General features: G+C 45.5%; 1 protein-coding gene across 2 annotated transcripts in view; it reads right to left on the reverse strand.

The window, feature by feature from the left end:
- pparab (peroxisome proliferator-activated receptor alpha b) overlaps positions 1 to 3,295 on the reverse strand; it is a 111,443-nt gene extending 108,148 nt beyond the window's left edge. For both annotated transcript variants that reach the window (XM_072484561.1, XM_072484562.1), the window contains exon 1: positions 3,129 to 3,295. The gene's annotated coding sequence lies outside the window, so the exon portion shown is untranslated. The remainder of the gene's footprint in view (positions 1 to 3,128) is intronic.
- Positions 3,296 to 6,791: the final 3,496 nt, after the last annotated feature.

Genomic DNA, 6,791 nt, shown 5'->3' on the forward strand with positions numbered 1-6,791 from the left:
TATACTTCGGCAGTTAATAATAATAATAATCTTTTATTATCACAAGTATGAAGTTACTGTGAAAAGCCCCTAGTCGCCACATTCCGGCACCTGTTCGGGTAAGCTGGTACGGGAATTGAACCCGCGCTGCTGGCCTTGTTCTGTATCACAAACCAGCTATCTAGCCCACTGAGCTAAACCAGCCCCTACAACACGAGTTAACCACTCTACTGTGGGACAGAGGCATAAACTGACAATCATGTTGAGAAAAGTTCCTTTACTAAGTCATAACAAGTGTCAGCCACGACACAGCTGATGGTACTCCCATTAAAAGCAAAAGATTAGAATCAAGTTCCAGGACTTGAGCACAAAAGTCAAGGCTGACACTCTAGTGTAGTACTGCAGAGATGCTGGCATTCAAGTGGAACATTAAAACCAAGGCCCAATCTGACCTCTCAGGCCAGTATAAAAGGGCTCAAAGTACTATTTTGAAGAAAACCAGGTGACCTGTTCAATATTTATTCCCAAATCACAAATAGATTCTCTGGCTATTATCACATCGTTGTTTGAAGAAACTTGTTGTGCACAAACTGGCTGCCACATTTCCTACATTACAGCACCTCATTGACTTAAAGTCCTTGGGTCACCCTGTGATCATGGAAGACACTATATAAATGCACATCTTTCTTTGTCAGATCTCACCAAATAAAATCAGCATCAGAAGCTGCCTCCAGTATTTTAAAAAAATCGACACACCTGACATTACATTTTACCAAATTAATAGTAAAAATGCTCTTTTCCTAGGTTTTCCTTTCAGAGGAATGGCTAACAATTTATTGATAATGCCCAATACATACAATCAATATTGCATTAATCATAGAAATTTTAAGTTTATCCTAAATTGAAGCTTTTTGTCATTTAGTCTTATTTTTGTTTTTGGAAGACCATAAGACATAGGAGCGGAAGTAAGGCCATTCGGCCCATCGAGTCCACTCCGCCATTCAATCATGGCTGATTTCAACTCCATTTACCCGCTCTCTCTCCATAGCCCTTAATTCCTCGAGAAATCAAGAATTTATCAACTTCTGTCTTAAAGACACTCAACGTCCCGGCCTCCACCGCCCTCTGTGGCAATGAATTCCACAGACCCACCACTCTCTGGCTGAAGAAATTTCTCCTCATCTCTGTTCTAAAGTGACTCCCTTTTATTCTAAGGCTGTGCCCCCGGGTCCTAGTCTCCCCTGCTAATGGAAACAACTTCCCTACATCCACCCTATCTAAGCCATTCATTATCTTGTAAGTTTCTATTAGATCTCCCCTCAACCTCCTAAACTCCAATGAATATAATCCCAGGATCCTCAGACGTTCATCGTATGTTAGGCCTACCATTCCTGGGATCATCCGTGTGAATCTCCGCTGGACCCGCTCCAGTGCCAGTATGTCCTTCCTGAGGTGTGGGGACCAAAATTGCTCACAGTATTCTAAATGGGGCCTAACTAATGCTTTATAAAGCTTCAGAAGTACATCCCTGCTTTTATATTCCAAGCCTCTTGAGATGAATGACAACATTGCATTTGCTTTCTTAATTATGGACTCAACCTGCAAGTTTACCTTTAGAGAATCCTGGACTCGGACTCCCAAGTCCCTTTGCACTTCGGCATTATGAATTTTGTCACCGTTTAGAAAATAGTCCATGCCTCTATTCTTTTTTCCAAAGTGCAAGACCTCGCACTTGCCCACGTTGAATTTCATCAGCCATTTCTTGGACCACTCTCCTAAACTGTCTAAATCTTTCTGCAGCCTCCCCACCTCCTCCATACTACCTGCCCCTCCACCTATCTTTGTATCATCGGCAAACTTAGCCAGAATGCCCCCAGTCCCGTCATCTAGATCGTTAATATATAAAGAGATTTAATTGTAGTTTTAATCCAGTATTTCATTGCCATATTTTGGTAATATTTCAATTTTACTACTGGAAATAATTAAATTCAAAACAGATTTTATTTAACACCTTGTCATTCTAATCTTTTCAGAATTTGTGTTTCACTCCTCGGACAACTCATGGGGCCAATGGAAATGTTGTTCACTCATTCCAATTTCCAAGAGGTGCAAACTACTTACTTACTAACCTGTATTTTCAGTCCGAAACTTTTCTAAATTCCTGACTCAAAAATTTACTGTTGGCCTTCGTAAGAGGCTTGCTCCAATTTTAATATAGTCAGTAAAAAAATAAATATAGCTAGATTTAAAAACTGTAAGTGGTTTTCCTCCCGATTTTAGCCATCGAAAATAATACTGTTACTGATCAGAAACTGGCTGAAATGTTGAAAACATGGGCAATGCAAGGAAACTTTGCTCTAAAGTTTGCTGCAACAAAATCTCGGCTATCGCCCAACATAATGGCACACCTACGAAATGACAGTATTACGATAATATATATTTATCATTGTATCTATTAAATAAAATTGAGAGCTTTTTAAACTATAAAAAGCCCAAATTTAAAGCAATATGGTTGAAAACTATTCAGCACCCGAGCGCGCAGACAGTTTGAACAAATTTTTAAAAACTGAAATATTGGGGGAAATGTGGTCTTTCTGACCATTATTTTCGGTTACTTGACCTTTTAAAGATCGAGAAACGAATCGGCACAACCCGAATGGAGCGCCATTGGGTCTCTGGGATGACATCAGTCTGGATGGAGCAAATGTTTCACTGGTTTCCAAAGATGGGCAGCACAAGTGTTGCAAACCCCGGCGTGGCATGGGCTGCACCTGCCAACGGCAAAATTAATCCCGTTGTCACACATTACGAGCTGTGCCAGCATTTGACAGGCCGCCGAGTCCAAAGTCCTGTGTGCCCCGATCAGCCCTGGCACCATTCAATAGTGACAACAACAGCGGGAGCCCCTCCCATTCCCAGGCCGGTCGCTGCAGGGGTGGGGGGGGGCGGCTGGCGAACTCAGCTGCCCACAGTAGGAGGGAACGGAAAAGAATACCACACGGCTCGTTAAAACGGGCTGCCACCGTCACCTGCTGCCGTCCACACACCACTTTTGCGTTCAGTTTACATCGTTAACAGCCGTGCCCGTGCGCGCCTGGGGCCGGCTGACCTCCCATCCCCACTCAAGTGCCGAAGTAGTCAGAAGTTACCTGCCCTCCCCATCAACAGAAGCCGCCCTCGCGCGAGCGGCCCAACCCCTCGCCTTCGCTCGGCGGTTGCTCTCGGAATGCTCCGGGCACTTCCCAAGAAGGCGCTCGCGACCGCCTCGAGCTGTTTACCGACACTCCATCCAAAAAAAACACACACACAAGCGCCAGGTTTGGAGGGGGGCGGGGGCTGACAGACGGAAGTGACGGCACCAGGCGGGAGGAGCTCGAGGCGCTTGGAGGCCAATGGCGGCGCGCCGATAGAGCGCCCGGAGCAAGTGAGCGTGCACACGAGGTAAGGTCGTGCCACTCAAAACAGAAAACGTTCAACGTGCACACACTGAGCAAAGGGTACGGGTTAACGCGTGCCTGCACACAGGGGAAAACACATTGATTTACTAACGCTGTTTGTTTGAGGTCCCACATCTGCCTGGAACGGCCCCTTCTTATTCACAAGTGGCAGGAATAAGTTTATTTGTTATGTTGCACCACAAGGGAGGATGACTGGTACTTTGGACGAAATGTCTAAGCCAAATTAAGGAAAAGAGCGAGAAGAGTTAATTGTCCTAAATAAGTGTTGTTAGCTTGTGCTCTGAACTTGATGGCTAACAATTAATTCATGAGGCGTCATCTTTAAAATTATAGACGGCAAAATTGGGCTACGAAATGCGGACAGTGTGTGTAAAAAAATCATGAAGCCACTTCAGAGCAAGATGAAGTTGTAGGTCTTTGTATCCACTCATAAACTACACTGCCCATACCTGTTTCTTGTTTATGGGTGGGTTCAGATACAACAACTTTTTTGTCAGATCTAGTAATCGGATACTTGGTAGCATCAGTTTCATGAGAATCACCTCTAGGTAGTCAGCTGTTGTCATTTTGGTTTTGACAATCTACACAAAGCAGCAAGATCTTGTCTTAGAATGGTTATAGCACAGGAGGACATTCAGCCTGTTATAACTATGCCAGTTCTCTTGAACAACTCAACTCAACCCCTTCTTTTTCTCTGTAGCCCTTCAATTTTGTTTTTTATTCAGATAATAATCCAATTCCCTTTTGAAAGCCACAGTTAAATCTGCCCCATCATACTATCCAGTGGTGCATTCCAAATCCTAACCACACTGCATTTAAAAATTCCCTCATGATACCTTTGGTTCTTTTGCCATTGACCTTAAATTAGTGATGCTTTTGCCAATGGAAATGAGTTATCCCTATATCCTCTGTCCAGACCTTTCATGGTTTTGAGAGCCTTTATCAACCTCCTCAATTTCTAAGGAGACGAGCCCCAGCTTTTCTAATCTATCCACTAACTGGTGTCCTTCATCCCAGCAACCAGTTTTGTCAATCTTTTCTGGACCTTCACTGATGCCTTCACATCCTTCCAAAAGTGTGGTGACCAGAATTGGACACAATATTCCAGGTGGCCAAACCAGTGCTTTATAAAGGTTCACCGTAACTGGGGGACTTCCTGTGGTGACGTGTGGGTAGGTGAAGGTCACACGTTGGTGGCTCCTGCTAGATATTTATGCCCGGTCTCGGGTACGTTTTGGATGAGCTGGTGTGGAAAGTTCTAAGGAATCGGTGGAATGTTGAAGTTCCAGAAAAAAGTTCAGGGGAGGAAGGGGCAAGTGAAAGTCCGCCGTGAGTACTGTTGTGAGTCCAACAGGAGGAAGGATGGAGGGTGTTGGTTTGTCGGGTGGGGCCACTCCCATTACGGTTGAAACTCTGACCAAGGTGCTAATGGGGGAGTTTGAAAGGCTGTTAGTCAAGTATTTAGAGGTGCATCGGAGGGAGATGATGACCTTCCTCAAAGAGTGGGTGGAGGAAACGCTTGCCCCGATAAAAGGCTGCGTTGACAAAGACGTCAATAGAGGTGCAGGAAGCATTGTCATAGCATAGCAACCAGTTCACCTCAATGGGTGAGGAGCTGCAGAGGTCAATAAAGGGCTGAGCCAAAGTGGAGGACCTGGAGAACAGGTCAAGGAGACAGAACTTGAGGATCGTGGGCTTGCCTGAGATGGTGGAGGGCCAGAATCCGACTGAGTACTTTATGAACGTTCGCCAAGTTTGATGGGGAAGGGGGAAGAGCCCTCCCTCTATGAGTTGGACAGGGCCCATTGGTCACTCTGGAGGAAGCCTAAAGTCACAGCTACCATGTGAAGGAAAAGGTTTTGAGTTGGCCGAGGAAGAGGTGAAGTGGGAAGGCATTTGTATACGTATATATCAAGATCTTAAGGCAGAGTTGGCGAGAAGGCAGGTGGCCATTGCTTAGGTGAAGGTGGCACTGTACAGCAGCGGGGTGAGGTTTGGAGTAGTCGACCCAGCGAAGTTGAGAGTGACCCACAATTCGAAGACTTCTATTTTGAGACGGCAGAGGCTATCATGGAGGCTAAAGGACTGGGACTGAGATGAGTTTTGGGATTGGGACTTGGATGTTGCGGACTAAGTCCGCAATTTGATTATTTTCCACTGAGTTTTTTATGTGTTTTTTTCTTTTTTGGTGTATTTTCTTTTGTTTTGTGGATGTATTCTCCCCACTCCGACTGTATGGCTGGGGCTTGGTTTGCTTTTGGTGGGAGTGCGGGGGATGGGGGGTGGAGGTTGCAGGGTCCTGGGCATGGGGGAGCTGGGTTGCTAAGGGAGTGGGTGGGGAGGAGGAGGGGGCTCTGGCAAGGGTCACCATGCTAGTGAATATGAGTATGGTGGGGGGAGGTGCCGTGGTCATTGAGACCTGGTTGGGCAGGCTTCATTGGACCTTGGAGGTGTGAATGGTGAGGGGTGGGGATCAATACTGGGTGGGTGTTTGCAAGAGAATAATAATAATCTTTATTGTTACAAATAGGCTTACATTAACACTGCAATGAAGTTACTGTAAAAAGCCCCTAGTCGCCACATTCCGGCACCTGTTCGGGTACACAGAGGGAGAATGTAGAATATCCAATTCACCTAACAAGCAAGTCTTTCGGGACTTGTGGGAAGAAACCGGAGCACCCGGAGGAAACCCACGCAGACATGGAGAGAACACGCAGACTCCGCACAGACAGTGACCCAAGCTGGGAATCGCACCTGGGACCCTGGAGCTGTGAAGCAACAGTGTTATCCACTGTGCTAGAAGTAGGTGGGGGAATTCTGGGAAGCGGGATGGCAGTTGATGTTAAGTGATGGGTTAACAGACATTGCAATTAGTTGTCTCATTTATGTTAAGTATCCATTAATTGACACTGATATGTAAAGGGGCTTCAGGTGGCCTCTGTCAGGTGATGTATAGTGAGAGTTTTGTGCAAAGGCTGTTGGAATGAAATAAATGGGTGTTTGTGAAAAAGGAACAGAACTTTAGACTCTTCATATCACAGGAACTAAAACGTCTAACAATTGGTAGCAGAGGATGGTTGCTGTGTAAATGTGAAGGGTTGAAAGATACAACTTTTCCAGGTCAAACCAAAGGGATATATGGCTGAACCGAGGATAAAGATGGCTGGATATGACTATAGAACATAGAACATTACAGCGCAGTACAGGCCCTTCGGCCCTCGATGTTGCGCCGACCTGTGAAACTATTCTAAATCCCATCTACACTATTCCCTTATCGTCCATATGTCTATCCAATGACCATTTGAATGCGCTTAGTGTTGGCGAGTCCACTACTGTTGCAGGCAGTGCATTCCA

The sequence above is a fragment of the Scyliorhinus torazame genome, chromosome 19 (assembly GCF_047496885.1).
Source record: "Scyliorhinus torazame isolate Kashiwa2021f chromosome 19, sScyTor2.1, whole genome shotgun sequence".
NCBI classification, from domain to species: domain Eukaryota; kingdom Metazoa; phylum Chordata; class Chondrichthyes; order Carcharhiniformes; family Scyliorhinidae; genus Scyliorhinus; species Scyliorhinus torazame.